The sequence below is a fragment of the Pseudophryne corroboree genome, chromosome 1, assembly GCF_028390025.1.
Source record: "Pseudophryne corroboree isolate aPseCor3 chromosome 1, aPseCor3.hap2, whole genome shotgun sequence".
Taxonomy (NCBI): domain Eukaryota; kingdom Metazoa; phylum Chordata; class Amphibia; order Anura; family Myobatrachidae; genus Pseudophryne; species Pseudophryne corroboree.
In genome coordinates this window covers 632,804,606-632,824,355 of record NC_086444.1, presented here as the reverse complement: position 1 = coordinate 632,824,355, position 19,750 = coordinate 632,804,606, and the positions used below count along the sequence as shown (strand labels likewise).

General features: G+C 44.2%; 1 long non-coding RNA gene across 3 annotated transcripts in view; it reads left to right on the top strand.

Moving 5' to 3' along the window:
- LOC134929253 (uncharacterized) overlaps window positions 1-19,750 on the top strand; it is a 246,227-nt gene that overhangs the window by 22,464 nt on the left and 204,013 nt on the right. The window contains exons 1-2 of one of the 3 annotated variants that reach the window (XR_010178473.1): window positions 13,327-13,541; window positions 13,634-14,115. This is a non-coding gene — a long non-coding RNA (uncharacterized LOC134929253). Of the gene's footprint in view, window positions 1-13,326; window positions 13,542-13,633; window positions 14,116-19,750 lie in introns of those variants that run through there. The other 2 variants (XR_010178506.1, XR_010178447.1) reach the window with 2 other exon arrangements.

Genomic DNA, 19,750 nt, shown 5'->3' with positions numbered 1-19,750 from the left:
TACAACTGCATTTTTTAGGACACTGGTGAGTCTTTTTCTGACGTCCGTGTACATTCTCGGTATCGCCTGCCTAGAGAAGTGGAACCTAGATGGTATTTGGTAACGGGGGCACACTGCCTCAATAAATTGTCTAGTTCCCTGTGAACTAACGGCGGATACCGGACGCACGTCTAACACCAACATAGTTGTCAAGGACTCAGTTATCCGCTTTGCAGTAGGATGACTGCTGTGATATTTCATCTTCCTCGCAAAGGACTGTTGAACAGTCAATTGCTTACTGGAAGTAGTACAAGTGGGCTTACGACTTCCCCTCTGGGATGACCATCGACTCCCAGCGGCAACAACAGCAGCGCCAGCAGCAGTAGGCGTTACACGCAAGGATGCATCGGAGGAATCCCAGGCAGGAGAGGACTCGTCAGAATTGCCAGTGACATGGCCTGCAGGACTATTGGCATTCCTGGGGAAGGAGGAAATTGACACTGAGGGAGTTGGTGGGGTGGTTTGCGTGAGCTTGGTTACAAGAGGAAGGGATTTACTGGTCAGTGGACTGCTTCCGCTGTCACCCAAAGTTTTTGAACTTGTCACTGACTTATTATGAATGCGCTGCAGGTGACGTATAAGGGAGGATGTTCCGAGGTGGTTAACGTCCTTACCCCTACTTATTACAGCTTGACAAAGGGAACACACGGCTTGACACCTGTTGTCCGCATTTCTGGTGAAATACCTCCACACCGAAGAGCTGATTTTTTTGGTATTTTCACCTGGCATGTCAACGGCCATATTCCTCCCACGGACAACAGGTGTCTCCCCGGGTGCCTGACTTAAACAAACCACCTCACCATCAGAATCCTCCTGGTCAATTTCCTCCCCAGCGCCAGCAACACCCATATCCTCCTCATCCTGGTGTACTTCAACACTGACATCTTCAATCTGACTATCAGGAACTGGACTGCGGGTGCTCCTTCCAGCACTTGCAGGGGGCGTGCAAATGGTGGAAGGCGCATGCTCTTCACGTCCAGTGTTGGGAAGGTCAGGCATCGCAACCGACACAATTGGACTCTCCTTGTGGATTTGGGATTTCGAAGAATGCACAGTTCTTTGCTGTGCTGCTTTTGCCAGCTTGAGTCTTTTCATTTTTCTAGCGAGAGGCTGAGTGCTTCCATCCTCATGTGAAGCTGAACCACTAGCCATGAACATAGGCCAGGGCCTCAGCCGTTCCTTGCCACTCCGTGTGGTAAATGGCATATTGGCAAGTTTACGCTTCTGCTCCGACAATTTTATTTTAGTTTTTGGAGTCCTTTTTTTACTGATATTTGGTGTTTTGGATTTGACATGCTCTGTACTATGACATTGGGCATCGGCCTTGGCAGACGACGTTGCTGGCATTTCATCGTCTCGGCCATGACTAGTGGCAGCAGCTTCAGCACGAGGTGGAAGTGGATCTTGATCTTTCCCTAATTTTGGAACCTCAACATTTTTGTTCTCCATATTTTAATAGGCACAACTAAAAGGCACCTCAGGTAAACAATGGAGATGGATGGATTGGATACTAGTATACAATTATGGACGGGCTGCCGAGTGCCGACACAGAGGTAGCCACAGCCGTGAACTACCGCACTGTACTGTGTCTGCTGCTAATATATAGACTGGTTGATAAAGAGATAGTATACTCGTAACTAGTATGTATGTATAAAGAAAGAAAAAAAAACCACGGTTAGGTGGTATATACAATTATGGACGGGCTGCCGAGTGCCGACACAGAGGTAGCCACAGCCGTGAACTACCGCACTGTACTGTGTCTGCTGCTAATATAGACTGGTTGATAAAGAGATAGTATACTCGTAACTAGTATGTATGTATAAAGAAAGAAAAAAAAACCACGGTTAGGTGGTATATACAATTATGGACGGGCTGCCGAGTGCCGACACAGAGGTAGCCACAGCCGTGAACTACCGCACTGTACTGTGTCTGCTGCTAATATATAGACTGGTTGATAAAGAGATAGTATACTCGTAACTAGTATGTATGTATAAAGAAAGAAAAAAAAACCACGGTTAGGTGGTATATACAATTATGGACGGGCTGCCGAGTGCCGACACAGAGGTAGCCACAGCCGTGAACTACCGCACTGTACTGTGTCTGCTGCTAATATATAGACTGGTTGATAAAGAGATAGTATACTCGTAACTAGTATGTATGTATAAAGAAAGAAAAAAAAACCACGGTTAGGTGGTATATACAATTATGGACGGGCTGCCGAGTGCCGACACAGAGGTAGCCACAGCCGTGAACTACCGCACTGTACTGTGTCTGCTGCTAATATATAGACTGGTTGATAAAGAGATAGTATACTCGTAACTAGTATGTATGTATAAAGAAAGAAAAAAAAACCACGGTTAGGTGGTATATACAATTATGGACGGGCTGCCGAGTGCCGACACAGAGGTAGCCACAGCCGTGAACTACCGCACTGTACTGTGTCTGCTGCTAATATATAGACTGGTTGATAAAGAGATAGTATACTCGTAACTAGTATGTATGTATAAAGAAAGAAAAAAAAACCACGGTTAGGTGGTATATACAATTATGGACGGGCTGCCGAGTGCCGACACAGAGGTAGCCACAGCCGTGAACTACCGCACTGTACTGTGTCTGCTGCTAATATATAGACTGGTTGATAAAGAGATAGTATACTCGTAACTAGTATGTATGTATAAAGAAAGAAAAAAAAACCACGGTTAGGTGGTATATACAATTATGGACGGGCTGCCGAGTGCCGACACAGAGGTAGCCACAGCCGTGAACTACCGCACTGTACTGTGTCTGCTGCTAATATATAGACTGGTTGATAAAGAGATAGTATACTCGTAACTAGTATGTATGTATAAAGAAAGAAAAAAAAAACACGGTTAGGTGGTATATACAATTATGGACGGGCTGCCGAGTGCCGACACAGAGGTAGCCACAGCCGTGAACTACCGCACTGTACTGTGTCTGCTGCTAATATATAGACTGGTTGATAAAGAGATAGTATACTCGAGTCGTAACTAGTATGTATGTATAAAGAAAGAAAAAAAAACCACGGTTAGGTGGTATATACAATTATGGACGGGCTGCCGAGTGCCGACACAGAGGTAGCCACAGCCGTGAACTACCGCACTGTACTGTGTCTGCTGCTAATATATAGACTGGTTGATAAAGAGATAGTATACTCGTAACTAGTATGTATGTATAAAGAAAGAAAAAAAAACCACGGTTAGGTGGTATATACAATTATGGACGGGCTGCCGAGTGCCGACACAGAGGTAGCCACAGCCGTGAACTACCGCACTGTACTGTGTCTGCTGCTAATATATAGACTGGTTGATAAAGAGATAGTATACTCGTAACTAGTATGTATGTATAAAGAAAGAAAAAAAAACCACGGTTAGGTGGTATATACAATTATGGACGGGCTGCCGAGTGCCGACACAGAGGTAGCCACAGCCGTGAACTACCGCACTGTACTGTGTCTGCTGCTAATATATAGACTGGTTGATAAAGAGATAGTATACTCGTAACTAGTATGTATGTATAAAGAAAGAAAAAAAAACCACGGTTAGGTGGTATATACAATTATGGACGGGCTGCCGAGTGCCGACACAGAGGTAGCCACAGCCGTGAACTACCGCACTGTACTGTGTCTGCTGCTAATATATAGACTGGTTGATAAAGAGATAGTATACTCGTAACTAGTATGTATGTATAAAGAAAGAAAAAAAAACCACGGTTAGGTGGTATATACAATTATGGACGGGCTGCCGAGTGCCGACACAGAGGTAGCCACAGCCGTGAACTACCGCACTGTACTGTGTCTGCTGCTAATATATAGACTGGTTGATAAAGAGATAGTATACTCGTAACTAGTATGTATGTATAAAGAAAGAAAAAAAAACCACGGTTAGGTGGTATATACAATTATGGACGGGCTGCCGAGTGCCGACACAGAGGTAGCCACAGCCGTGAACTACCGCACTGTACTGTGTCTGCTGCTAATATATAGACTGGTTGATAAAGAGATAGTATACTCGTAACTAGTATGTATGTATAAAGAAAGAAAAAAAAACCACGGTTAGGTGGTATATACAATTATGGACGGGCTGCCGAGTGCCGACACAGAGGTAGCCACAGCCGTGAACTACCGCACTGTACTGTGTCTGCTGCTAATATATAGACTGGTTGATAAAGAGATAGTATACTCGTAACTAGTATGTATGTATAAAGAAAGAAAAAAAAAACACGGTTAGGTGGTATATACAATTATGGACGGGCTGCCGAGTGCCGACACAGAGGTAGCCACAGCCGTGAACTACCGCACTGTACTGTGTCTGCTGCTAATATATAGACTGGTTGATAAAGAGATAGTATACTCGTAACTAGTATGTATGTATAAAGAAAGAAAAAAAAACCACGGTTAGGTGGTATATACAATTATGGACGGGCTGCCGAGTGCCGACACAGAGGTAGCCACAGCCGTGAACTACCGCACTGTACTGTGTCTGCTGCTAATATATAGACTGGTTGATAAAGAGATAGTATACTCGTAACTAGTATGTATGTATAAAGAAAGAAAAAAAAACCACGGTTAGGTGGTATATACAATTATGGACGGGCTGCCGAGTGCCGACACAGAGGTAGCCACAGCCGTGAACTACCGCACTGTACTGTGTCTGCTGCTAATATATAGACTGGTTGATAAAGAGATAGTATACTCGTAACTAGTATGTATGTATAAAGAAAGAAAAAAAAACCACGGTTAGGTGGTATATACAATTATGGACGGGCTGCCGAGTGCCGACACAGAGGTAGCCACAGCCGTGAACTACCGCACTGTACTGTGTCTGCTGCTAATATATAGACTGGTTGATAAAGAGATAGTATACTCGTAACTAGTATGTATGTATAAAGAAAGAAAAAAAAACCACGGTTAGGTGGTATATACAATTATGGACGGGCTGCCGAGTGCCGACACAGAGGTAGCCACAGCCGTGAACTACCGCACTGTACTGTGTCTGCTGCTAATATATAGACTGGTTGATAAAGAGATAGTATACTCGTAACTAGTATGTATGTATAAAGAAAGAAAAAAAAACCACGGTTAGGTGGTATATACAATTATGGACGGGCTGCCGAGTGCCGACACAGAGGTAGCCACAGCCGTGAACTACCGCACTGTACTGTGTCTGCTGCTAATATATAGACTGGTTGATAAAGAGATAGTATACTCGTAACTAGTATGTATGTATAAAGAAAGAAAAAAAAACCACGGTTAGGTGGTATATACAATTATGGACGGGCTGCCGAGTGCCGACACAGAGGTAGCCACAGCCGTGAACTACCGCACTGTACTGTGTCTGCTGCTAATATATAGACTGGTTGATAAAGAGATAGTATACTCGTAACTAGTATGTATGTATAAAGAAAGAAAAAAAAACCACGGTTAGGTGGTATATACAATTATGGACGGGCTGCCGAGTGCCGACACAGAGGTAGCCACAGCCGTGAACTACCGCACTGTACTGTGTCTGCTGCTAATATATAGACTGGTTGATAAAGAGATAGTATACTCGTAACTAGTATGTATGTATAAAGAAAGAAAAAAAAACCACGGTTAGGTGGTATATACAATTATGGACGGGCTGCCGAGTGCCGACACAGAGGTAGCCACAGCCGTGAACTACCGCACTGTACTGTGTCTGCTGCTAATATATAGACTGGTTGATAAAGAGATAGTATACTCGTAACTAGTATGTATGTATAAAGAAAGAAAAAAAAACCACGGTTAGGTGGTATATACAATTATGGACGGGCTGCCGAGTGCCGACACAGAGGTAGCCACAGCCGTGAACTACCGCACTGTACTGTGTCTGCTGCTAATATATAGACTGGTTGATAAAGAGATAGTATACTCGTAACTAGTATGTATGTATAAAGAAAGAAAAAAAAACCACGGTTAGGTGGTATATACAATTATGGACGGGCTGCCGAGTGCCGACACAGAGGTAGCCACAGCCGTGAACTACCGCACTGTACTGTGTCTGCTGCTAATATATAGACTGGTTGATAAAGAGATAGTATACTCGTAACTAGTATGTATGTATAAAGAAAGAAAAAAAAACCACGGTTAGGTGGTATATACAATTATGGACGGGCTGCCGAGTGCCGACACAGAGGTAGCCACAGCCGTGAACTACCGCACTGTACTGTGTCTGCTGCTAATATATAGACTGGTTGATAAAGAGATAGTATACTCGTAACTAGTATGTATGTATAAAGAAAGAAAAAAAAACCACGGTTAGGTGGTATATACAATTATGGACGGGCTGCCGAGTGCCGACACAGAGGTAGCCACAGCCGTGAACTACCGCACTGTACTGTGTCTGCTGCTAATATAGACTGGTTGATAAAGAGATAGTATACTCGTAACTAGTATGTATGTATAAAGAAAGAAAAAAAAACCACGGTTAGGTGGTATATACAATTATGGACGGGCTGCCGAGTGCCGACACAGAGGTAGCCACAGCCGTGAACTACCGCACTGTACTGTGTCTGCTGCTAATATATAGACTGGTTGATAAAGAGATAGTATACTCGTAACTAGTATGTATGTATAAAGAAAGAAAAAAAAACCACGGTTAGGTGGTATATACAATTATGGACGGGCTGCCGAGTGCCGACACAGAGGTAGCCACAGCCGTGAACTACCGCACTGTACTGTGTCTGCTGCTAATATATAGACTGGTTGATAAAGAGATAGTATACTCGTAACTAGTATGTATGTATAAAGAAAGAAAAAAAAACCACGGTTAGGTGGTATATACAATTATGGACGGGCTGCCGAGTGCCGACACAGAGGTAGCCACAGCCGTGAACTACCGCACTGTACTGTGTCTGCTGCTAATATATAGACTGGTTGATAAAGAGATAGTATACTCGTAACTAGTATGTATGTATAAAGAAAGAAAAAAAAAACACGGTTAGGTGGTATATACAATTATGGACGGGCTGCCGAGTGCCGACACAGAGGTAGCCACAGCCGTGAACTACCGCACTGTACTGTGTCTGCTGCTAATATATAGACTGGTTGATAAAGAGATAGTATACTCGTAACTAGTATGTATGTATAAAGAAAGAAAAAAAAACCACGGTTAGGTGGTATATACAATTATGGACGGGCTGCCGAGTGCCGACACAGAGGTAGCCACAGCCGTGAACTACCGCACTGTACTGTGTCTGCTGCTAATATATAGACTGGTTGATAAAGAGATAGTATACTCGTAACTAGTATGTATGTATAAAGAAAGAAAAAAAAACCACGGTTAGGTGGTATATACAATTATGGACGGGCTGCCGAGTGCCGACACAGAGGTAGCCACAGCCGTGAACTACCGCACTGTACTGTGTCTGCTGCTAATATATAGACTGGTTGATAAAGAGATAGTATACTCGTAACTAGTATGTATGTATAAAGAAAGAAAAAAAAACCACGGTTAGGTGGTATATACAATTATGGACGGGCTGCCGAGTGCCGACACAGAGGTAGCCACAGCCGTGAACTACCGCACTGTACTGTGTCTGCTGCTAATATATAGACTGGTTGATAAAGAGATAGTATACTCGTAACTAGTATGTATGTATAAAGAAAGAAAAAAAAACCACGGTTAGGTGGTATATACAATTATGGACGGGCTGCCGAGTGCCGACACAGAGGTAGCCACAGCCGTGAACTACCGCACTGTACTGTGTCTGCTGCTAATATATAGACTGGTTGATAAAGAGATAGTATACTCGTAACTAGTATGTATGTATAAAGAAAGAAAAAAAAACCACGGTTAGGTGGTATATACAATTATGGACGGGCTGCCGAGTGCCGACACAGAGGTAGCCACAGCCGTGAACTACCGCACTGTACTGTGTCTGCTGCTAATATATAGACTGGTTGATAAAGAGATAGTATACTCGTAACTAGTATGTATGTATAAAGAAAGAAAAAAAAACCACGGTTAGGTGGTATATACAATTATGGACGGGCTGCCGAGTGCCGACACAGAGGTAGCCACAGCCGTGAACTACCGCACTGTACTGTGTCTGCTGCTAATATATAGACTGGTTGATAAAGAGATAGTATACTCGTAACTAGTATGTATGTATAAAGAAAGAAAAAAAAACCACGGTTAGGTGGTATATACAATTATGGACGGGCTGCCGAGTGCCGACACAGAGGTAGCCACAGCCGTGAACTACCGCACTGTACTGTGTCTGCTGCTAATATATAGACTGGTTGATAAAGAGATAGTATACTCGTAACTAGTATGTATGTATAAAGAAAGAAAAAAAAACCACGGTTAGGTGGTATATACAATTATGGACGGGCTGCCGAGTGCCGACACAGAGGTAGCCACAGCCGTGAACTACCGCACTGTACTGTGTCTGCTGCTAATATAGACTGGTTGATAAAGAGATAGTATACTCGTAACTAGTATGTATGTATAAAGAAAGAAAAAAAAACCACGGTTAGGTGGTATATACAATTATGGACGGGCTGCCGAGTGCCGACACAGAGGTAGCCACAGCCGTGAACTACCGCACTGTACTGTGTCTGCTGCTAATATATAGACTGGTTGATAAAGAGATAGTATACTCGTAACTAGTATGTATGTATAAAGAAAGAAAAAAAAACCACGGTTAGGTGGTATATACAATTATGGACGGGCTGCCGAGTGCCGACACAGAGGTAGCCACAGCCGTGAACTACCGCACTGTACTGTGTCTGCTGCTAATATATAGACTGGTTGATAAAGAGATAGTATACTCGTAACTAGTATGTATGTATAAAGAAAGAAAAAAAAACCACGGTTAGGTGGTATATACAATTATGGACGGGCTGCCGAGTGCCGACACAGAGGTAGCCACAGCCGTGAACTACCGCACTGTACTGTGTCTGCTGCTAATATATAGACTGGTTGATAAAGAGATAGTATACTCGTAACTAGTATGTATGTATAAAGAAAGAAAAAAAAACCACGGTTAGGTGGTATATACAATTATGGACGGGCTGCCGAGTGCCGACACAGAGGTAGCCACAGCCGTGAACTACCGCACTGTACTGTGTCTGCTGCTAATATATAGACTGGTTGATAAAGAGATAGTATACTCGTAACTAGTATGTATGTATAAAGAAAGAAAAAAAAAACACGGTTAGGTGGTATATACAATTATGGACGGGCTGCCGAGTGCCGACACAGAGGTAGCCACAGCCGTGAACTACAGCACTGTACTGTGTCTGCTGCTAATATAGACTGGTTGATAAAGAGATAGTATACTACTAATATTATATATACTGGTGGTCAGGTCACTGGTCACTAGTCACACTGGCAGTGGCACTCCTGCAGCAAAAGTGTGCACTGTTTAATTTTAATATAATATTATGTACTCCTGGCTCCTGCTATAACCTATAACTGGCACTGCAGTAGTGCTCCCCAGTCTCCCCCACAATTATAAGCTGTGTGAGCTGAGCAGTCAGACAGATATATAATATATATAGATGATGCAGCACACTGGCCTGAGCCTGAGCAGTGCACACAGATATGGTATGTGACTGACTGAGTCACTGTGTGTATCGCTTTTTTCAGGCAGAGAACGGATATATTAAATAAACTGCACTGTGTGTCTGGTGGTCACTCACTATATAATATATTATGTACTCCTGGCTCCTGCTATAACCTATAACTGGCACTGCAGTAGTGCTCCCCAGTCTCCCCCACAATTATAAGCTGTGTGAGCTGAGCAGTCAGACAGATATATATAATATTATATATAGATAATAGATGATGCAGCACACTGGCCTGAGCCTGAGCAGTGCACACAGATATGGTATGTGACTGAGTCACTGTGTGCTGTGTATCGCTTTTTTCAGGCAGAGAACGGATTATAAATAAAACTGGTGGTCACTGGTCACTATCAGCAAAACTCTGCACTGTACTGAGTACTCCTAATGCTCCCCAAAATTAGTAAATCAAGTGTCTCTCTAATCTATTCTAAACGGAGAGGACGCCAGCCACGTCCTCTCCCTATCAATCTCAATGCACGTGTGAAAATGGCGGCGACGCGCGGCTCCTTATATAGAATCCGAGTCTCGCGATAGAATCCGAGCCTCGCGAGAATCCGACAGCGTCATGATGACGTTCGGGCGCGCTCGGGTTAACCGAGCAAGGCGGGAAGATCCGAGTCGCTCGGACCCGTGAAAAAAAACATGAAGTTCTGGCGGGTTCGGATTCAGAGGAACCGAACCCGCTCATCTCTAGTTAATGGGGGTGATTCCGAGTTGTTCGCTCGCTAGCTGCTTTCAGCAGCATTGCACACGCTAAGCTGCCGCCCTCTGGGAGTGTATCTTAGCTTAGCAGAATTGCGAACGAAAGATTAGCAGAATTGCGAATAGAAATTTCTTAGCAGTTTCTGATTGGCTCCAGACTTACTCAGCCATTGCGACCAGCTCAGTCCTTTTCGTTCCTGGTTTGACGTCACAAACACACCCAGCGTTTGCCCAACCACTCCCCCGTTTCTCCAGCCACTCCTGCATTTTGCAACTCGAACGCCTGCGTTTTTTCGCACACTCCCATAAAACGGCCAGTTTCCGCCCAGAAACACCCACTTCCTGTCAATCACACTACGATCAGCACAGCGATGAAAAAGCTTTGTTATGCTGTGAGTAAAATACCTAACTTTTGTGTAAAATAACTAAGCGCATGTGCACTGCGAACCTTGCTCATGCGCAGTAAGCGACTAATCGCAGTATAGCGAAAATCGGCAACGAGCGAACAACTCGGAATGACCCCCAATATGTAGGGGAGGGTGGATAGTGGAGTGGGCTTAATATTCATAATTTTCCGGTGGGAGGTCAGCTTGCTTGACTGCAGATATCTCTAGTTCCTGAAAATATATTTCTTAGCTTTGAATGGGATAAAAAACTAGAGAGTCCCACCTTTTAGAAGCTTCTGAGGACTTGGTGAATTGCTCTGGCTCCTGAACTCTGATCCCCAGCGAAAATCTAAAACTGCATATTAGGCGTGTGTAGCTGGACCAGGGACAAGCTGCTTGAAGGCTGATATCTCTGGTTCTGGGCATAGTAGAGATAAGCTGCCAGTGTCCACCAAAAGGGGAGAGTCCCAGCTTTTGGATTATACCCTCAGAAAAACTCTAAGGGCCTAATTCTGAGTTGATCGCAGCATCAAATTTGTTAGCAGTTGGGCAAAACCATGTGCACTGCAGAGGGGGCAGATATAACATGTGCAGAGAGAGTTAGATTTGGGTGTGGCGTGTTCAAACTGAAATCTAAATTGCACTGTAAAAATAAAGCAGCCAGTATTTACCCTGCACAGAAACAAAATAACCCACCCAAATCTAACTCTCTCTGCACATGTTACATCTGCCCCCCCCCCCCCCCCCTGCAGTGCACATGGTTTTGCCCAATTGCTAACAAATTTGCTGCTGCGATCAACTCAGAATTATCCCCCAAGTCAGACAGAACCTGAGATATCTGCCTAGGAAGAGAAATTAACAGGCTCAGATGGGGACCCCTGCTTTCACGTTGGACATCTCCGGTTCCCCAGGGCCGATTTTCAACAATCTGGTACCCCTGGAAAGAGGAGACCCTCAGCTATCAGCCTAGGACCCTTATACTCCTGGGGCCCTTGGGCAAGAGCCCACTGAGCCCATACGAAAAGACAGTCCTGACGAAGAGTAACACTACAAAAATATAAAAAATGTTATATAAATAGTTGAAAATTTTTAAAACAGAAAAAAAATAAAAAGTATTCCTGTGTCATGATGTCCATGGATAGTAGTCACCACATATGTAATCATTTTGTACCTCACATGCAACACACCTGTGTTATCTGCATGTAAAGATCTATGGATAGTGTTCTACCCAATGGGCCAATAGATTTAGCCATTTTGGAGCTTTTTTGTTAGACACTGAAATTTGATACCAGGAAGTGTGTTTACATTCACTTTCTGTCTGTGGCTAAACACTTGAGTACAGGAGAATGCCAGAGAGTGCAGATCTACAGCAGGATCCTGCCCCAGCCACTCAGTCTCTTACACAGGATAAAGGCAATGGGGAGGCGGAGACATGGAGAGGGGGTGTAAAGGGGAAAAATGTAGCTGAAATGTACATATGGGATTATATTTACTAAAGTGTGGGTTTTTAGAAGTTGAGATGTTGCCCATAGCAACCAATCAGATTCTACTTTTAATATATCTAGCACCATCTAGAAGACAATAGCTAGAATCTGATTGTTTATATGGGCAACATCTCCACTTCTAAAAACCCGCACTTTAGTAAACATACCCTATGGTGTCTGACTAGTATGTTATTTTATCTTGAATGATCATGCATTAGAGTTTTACTGTATTATACAGTATTTATTTATTTATTTATACAGTATTTGGGGCAATACAACTGGTGTAATGGTTATCATTGCTGCCTCACAGCACTGAGGTCATGGGTTCGATTCCCACCTTGGCTCTAACTGTGTGGAGTTTGTATATTCTCCCCGTACTTGCGTGGGTTTCCTCCGGGTACGCCGGTTTCCTCCCACAATCCAAAAATATACTGGTAGGTTAATTGGATCCCAAAAAAAATAAAAATTATCCCTAGTGTGCATGTACATGTGGTAGGGAATATAGATTGTAAGCTCCACTGGGGCAGGGACTGATGTGAATGGCCAAAATATTCTCTCTGTAAAGCGCTGCGGAATATGTGTGCGCTATATAAATAACTGGTAATAAATAAATAAATATTTATATTTATACCAATTAAATTTGTGTTATATATGTATTTGTTTTTAAAAAAATCCATGTAACTTTGGAGTTACACATGTTTAGAAAAATAAAATAAAATCAAATTACTGTATATTTATATATATTTATTTATTTAGATTAGATTAGACCACAGGTTCTCAAACTCGGTCCTCAGGACCCCACACGGTGCATGTTTTGCAGGTCTCCTCACAGAATCACAAGTGACATAATTAACTCCACCTGTGGACCTTTTAAAATGTGTCAGTGATTAATTAATACACCTGTGCACTTGCTGGGTTACCTGCAAAACATGCACTGAGTGGGGTCCTGAGGACCGAGTTTGAGAATCACTGGATTAGACCATTCAATTATGCAGCAAATAAGCAGTTCATGCAATTTGGTGTATTTTCTCACAATTTCTTGATCGATGAGCAAATGATCCCCTATTTCAGTCATCACTCATGTAAAATGTTCATTCACAGGAAGCCTATCAGATTCAGATCCAAAGTCTGGTGTCTGTGGTTTGCAAATGGAAGGAGATGCTTCTACACAACATGACAACACCATTGGGCTTGGAGCTGATGTTCTCACTTTGCTTCAAAATGTAGAATTCCTATCATGTCACCATGTTTATTTCAATAAGTTCTTCACATCTCATCACCTAATGTGTATCCTGACTGTAAAAGGTTTCTTCGCTATAGGTAAAATAAATCACAGTCAATAAAATTATAAATATACCAGTCAATTGTAGAAAACACAGCTAATGAAATCACATTTATATTTATTATTTTAGGTGCTGCTCGTGCAAGTTGAGTTGGTGGTGCTCAGTTACCTGAGAAGATGAAGAAAGGCGATTACACTGCATTGTACGACAATGTAAAGGAATTCGTTTTGGTCAGATGAACACAAATTTTATGGAGTTGACAAATCATTCAACTGTCGAACCACTAGTCACAGCCAGATGTTATGATCGTGGGCAAAAAAGCATGTCAGCATCAATGTTCCATTGCTGATCATGGATTATAATCCCAACATGGGAGGCGTTGACCTTCACAATAGTGCTTTAGGCAATTACTAAATTGGTATTCACTCATAGAAGTGGTGGTAGCCACTTTTCACCAATACGTTTTCAAACATGATGGTAAATGTTTGGAAATTATATGTTTTTGTAGCAAAAAGAGAAAAAAGATCCTTAATCCCAGCTGGAATTCAGCGATAAAATCACTTATGCACTTTTATTGACAGATCAATCGGTTGATAGGGAGGTTGAAAAAGGTAAAAGTCCACGTACAAGTGTTCAACATTTTCATTTGTAGAATTCCAGATAAGCCTAAATGTTGCATAGTTTGCCATAGTAAAACTTATTTATTTGCAAAAAGTGCAATGTGAGTTTGCATCCAAAATGTTTTGAAAAATATGCAGCCCATAAATGAGTACTTAACTTACATTTGCTTCTGATTAATACTGCTAACATACTGTTAATACTAATGCATACTGTAATACTCAATACTAATCTATATTGTTGTTGTTGTTGTTGTTGTTGTTATTATTAGGGGGTTATTTGAATAAATGTATGTTTTCTTGTAAAAGTAGTTTAAGCCAATTATGTATGAGGACTTCCCTTGAGCCTGTGCTCTGTTTAAATATTTGATATTCTTGCAGATGAACTCCTCAGACCCAGATTAAATAAGACACAACACACCATGGCTGGCAGAAGAAGGTCCAAATTTTATTGATCACTTCCACAAAGTTGGTGGCACAGGAAAAGCAATTGCAAACATACTATTCAAATTTGGTAATTGGGGTGGGTACTCTATGCTAGGTATCCATTTCCCTGGCCCTGTGCAGGTCCCCCTCACCAGATCCTCTCCAGGGGTGAGGGGGTGGACTTGGAGGGGGGGGGGGGGGCAAAGCATTTTGTCACACCTGGGCCCACCACTCGCTAGTTCCGCCACTGGTCCAAATCACTGGAAGAAAATAACAAAATCACTAGAATTAAAACCAGTATCACTGGAATTATTCTTTCTAAACAATGGTATTATTGGTCCAAATCACTGGAAGAAAATGACAAAATCAGTAGAATTAAAAGCCAGTATCACAGGAATTATTTGTTCTAATTAATGGTATTATTGGTCCAAATCACTGGAAGAAAATGACAAAATCACTAGAATTAAAAGCCAGTATCACGGAAATTATATCAAATGGCAGACACTGAGCAGCACGATGCAGCACAAGACACTGAGCACTGACCAGTGATACTGAGCACTGATGATACTACTGAGCAGTGATACTGAGAACTGACACTACTGAGAACTGACACTAAGCAGCACGATGCAGCACAAGACACTGTACTAGTATTAGTAATGTAGTATTACTGAGCACCACAAGACAATGAACAGTGATACTGAGCACTGATAATACTACTGAGCCCTGATACTGAGCACTGATGATACTACTGAGAACTGACACTGAGCAGCACGATTAGCACAAGACACTGTACTAGTATTAGTAATGTAGTATTACTGAGCACCACAAGACAATGAGCACTGATACTGAGCACTGATGATACTACTGAGAACTGACACTGAGCAGCACGATTAGCACAAGACACTGTACTAGTATTAGTAATGTAGTATTACTGAGCACCACAAGACAATGAGCAGCGATACTGAGCACTGATGATACCACTGAGTACTGATACTGAGCAACACAATGCAGCACAAGACACTGTACTAGTATTAGTAATGTAGTATTACTGAGCACCACAAGACAATGAGCAATGATACTGAGTACTGATGATACTACTGAGCACTGATACTGAGCAGCACGATGCAGCACAAGACACTGTACTAGTATTAGTAATGTAGTATTACTGAGCATCACAAGACAATGAGCACTGATACTGAGCACTGATGATACTACTGAGAACTGACACTGAGCAGCACGATGCAGCACAAGACACTGTACTAGTATTAGTATTAGTGAGCAGCACAAAAGCACTCTGGAATTGACACCCCCCAGATACCACTATGACTGGAATGATGATGACTGATGCACAGTCACAGGACACTACTACCACAGCACCCTACAGCAGCAAGATGCAGCACAAAAGAGACACTGTACTAGTATTACTGAGCAGTAATAAGCACTGATACTGAGCACTGATACTGAGAACTGACACTGAGAGAACGTAGCCACGTCCTCTCTGTACCCTCTACAATGCCCGAGTGAAAATGGCGGCGAGGCACGGCTCTTTATATGGAATCCGAATCTCGCGAGAATCCGACAGCGGGATCAGTGGCGGATCTTGCCACGGGCAAGCAGGACTTTTGCCCGGGGCGCCGCCTTCCGGAGGGCGCTGGCGCCATCCGGAGGGCGCCGCACCGTGGCAAGATCCGCCACTGCTGCCCGCTGTGTCCCTGTCCGCCTCCGCTGCCGTCCCCATCCCCGTCCCCGTCCGCCTCCTGAAGGGAACTAGACGCTATGCGTCTAGTTTCCCTTCCTGGAGAGTAACTTTGCTGAGCGGTGCGCGATGACGTCATCGCGCACCGCACAGCAAAGGTCCTCTCTACGAAGGGAACTAGACTCATAGCGTCTAGTTTCCCTTCGTGGAGAGGACCTTTTGCTGTGCGGTGCGCGATGACGTCATCGCGCACCGCTCAGCATTCAAGCGGCGCTTTTAATGTACAGGGGGCGTAATTGACCACGCCCCCTGTATTAGGCCACGCCCCATTTCCTGCCCGGGGCGCAGAGCGCCCTTGAACCGGCCCTGAGCGGGATGATGATGTTTTGCCTTGTTCAGGTTTTCTGAGTCAGGCGGGAACAACCGAACCGGGCTCGGACCCGTGTTTGACACGTGGAGTTCGGGGGGTTCGGTTCTCGGCGAACCGAACCCGCTTATCTCTAAAAATTACAGGAGCTGATTGGTTGATAGTTTATCTCTCTTCACTTTATCCCTCTCCGAGCCTTAGTACATCTGCCCCAAGGTCCCTAATTGACATGTGAACCTCCACAACTGGTAAGCCAAAAAGCAGAGGCCAAATCTGCAGTGCAAAGGCAATGAAACTGTACCAACACCCAGTGCCATAACTAGACATTTTAGCGCTGTGCGCAAAGAATGGCAGTGGCGCCCCCCCTGCAAGATAGGGGCAATGGCTTAATGGGGAAGGGGCGTGGCCACAAAATAATACCAATTCATACTACGGTGTACAGTAGTCTCCATTATTCAAATTACGCTGCACAGTAGCGCCACTACACCAGGTAGAGCCCCTTTTACACATTACGGCAGACAGTCCCCCTTTTTACACATTACGGCAGACAGCGTCCCCTTTTTACACATTACGGTAGACAGCGTCCCCCTTTTTACACATTACGGCAGACAGCATCCCTCTTTTTACACATTACAGCTGTTAAGTTCGATTAACTTTCAGGAAAAACCAATACCGAATTGCACAGTGGTTCGGGCCGCTGCGGCCGCTAAGTATATGTGCTAAACCTTTATGAATATGTATGCACGTTTGCGTAAGCGCGCCAACACGCAGTTAGCACAATGTAGCTGTACGTGTGGCTGAATACACCTTAAACCCTTAACAGAAATGGAATGCGACACCAGTAGTTATATGTTATGTTGTGGTCCAACGCAGCAACAAATATTTACTTAAAAGGGGTAAACACAGAATATACAACACTATTACAGAGAAGAAGCTACAACCAATGGATACGTACGTTTGTTCGCCTGCGCCACCCGGATCCGGTCCTCAGTCAATCTGGAAAGATGACCTTCAGAGAATAGACTGAGGCCGGCCAGGAGGCTTGGCTTTTATACAATAGGCCAAAGCATGAAACAAAGGAAACTGTAAGCTCTTCATCCATAGGTCAAGGGGCAGGTCAATTACAGTATGTGAGGGGGTCATAGGTTGGTTTGAACAGGTGGGCGATGCTTGGTCCAGGTGTACTTGCAGGTGTCCGCCACTGGGTTCCCGCCGAATATCAGGAGTACAGTACATACAGTGAGATATGAATATTGTAATCTTGCGCATAGTTATGCGCAGGAGCATGCGATTATCTGTAAACTGCGATCGGAATATTGCCCTTGAATTACTGTACATGTGGATACCAAACATTATGTTCTGACCTATTTCTGTCCCCTCACATCCAGTAAAGTTGAATACCTCCGTTGCTATACATTCTAAGCAAGTGTAAGTTGCTGGTGTGGTGCGTGTGGACTATGTGTAAATAATGCACTATGTGTATAAAATATATAATATGTCTTTGTGGCATTTCTATGCGTATGCTACTGTATTTACTCATACCACGCACTAATACGCAAGGCCCGCAAGCCAACGTACGTTGCGTGCGAGTATGCGCACGCACGGCAGAACACGTGCATGTACAGAGACCACTCTGTGTGGTGTTTGCACGTGTTGCATGTGGGTATAATATTTTAGACTTCGACACGGCAGACAGCGTCCCCCTTTTTACACATTACGGCAGACAGAGTCCCCTTTTTACACATTACGGCAGACAGCGTCCTCTTTTTACACATTATGGCAGACAGCGCCTCCTTTTTACACATTACGGCAGACAGAGTCCCCTTTTTGCACATTACGGCAGACAGCGTCCCCTTTTTACACATTACGGCAGACAGCGTCCCCTTTTTACACATTATGGCAGGCAGTCCCCCTTTTTTACACATTGTGGCAGGCAGTCCCCCTTTTTTACACATCATGGCAGACAGTCCCCATTTTTTACAAATTATGGCAGGCAGTCCCCATTTTTTTACACATTATGGCAGGCAGTCCCCCTTTTTTACACATAATGGAAGACAGTCCCCCTTTTTTACATATCATGGCAGACAGTCCCCCTTTTTTGACACATTATGGCAGGCTGTCCCCTTTTTTACATATCATGGCAGGCAGTCTCCCTTTCTTTCTTTTTTAGACATTGTGGCAGGCAGTCCCCCTTTTATGGGAGGGAGAGGCAAAGAGAGAGAGAGTTATACTCTCCCTCACCTGCGATCCGGCATCAACGGCAGAGACCCGGGAGCTGACGGCTGTGGCATGATCCTGAGTCCTCTGGCGGCTGGCGGGAGGCAGACAGAGCAGCAGCGCTGGACAGAGAGCAGTGGCTGTGGCTTTGGTCCTGCTCAGATCGCGGCGGGGGGTGGGGGGGGGGGGGGTAGCTCCGGTGGCTGGCGGGAGGCAGACAGCGCAGCAGCACTGGACAGAGAGCTGTGGCTGCAGCTTTGGCCCTGCTCAGATCGCGGCAGTGGGGGGTGGCTCCGGCGGCTGGCAGACGGCAGCATTGTACAAGTGGACAGTGACTGTGGCCGTGCTGGGGGGGGGTGCTGCCGATGGTGCCCCTTCAGTGCATGTGCGCTGTGGGCAAGGCACCATTGGCACACACCTAGTTACGGCACTGCCAACACCAATAGCTACACTGGGGGCAATTCAGTTGTTTTTGTGTCCACACTTGCGCCCAAATATAATGGTTTTAGAATCACAAAGCTGCTAAACTAGTGTAAACTATTGGGAGCCGTGCCAAAAAAGTGTGAAAAACTGGACTTTTTGCACATTTCTGCTCACCACCTCAGGGGCTACAATTGAATAACTCTGTTGGTCGCCAGACGCCCATTAAACAATTGAATTCCCCCCACTGTGTTTTCATTTTTAGGGGATGATTCAATTGTTTCAGAGAATTAGCTCCCATCAAAAGTTGCTGGGAACTTATTAATTTTATTGGTCGACCAGCCCTGAAGCTGCACTCATCACCGATTTATGTAATCCATGTAAAGTAGGGCTGTGGGGATGGCCCTGGGTGCCAGACGACCCCTTCCTACAGAATGCCCAGCACAGGAAAAGCTGTTTAATGTGGCTAATTCCATGCATTAGGGTGTGAGAATGCGGCCGAC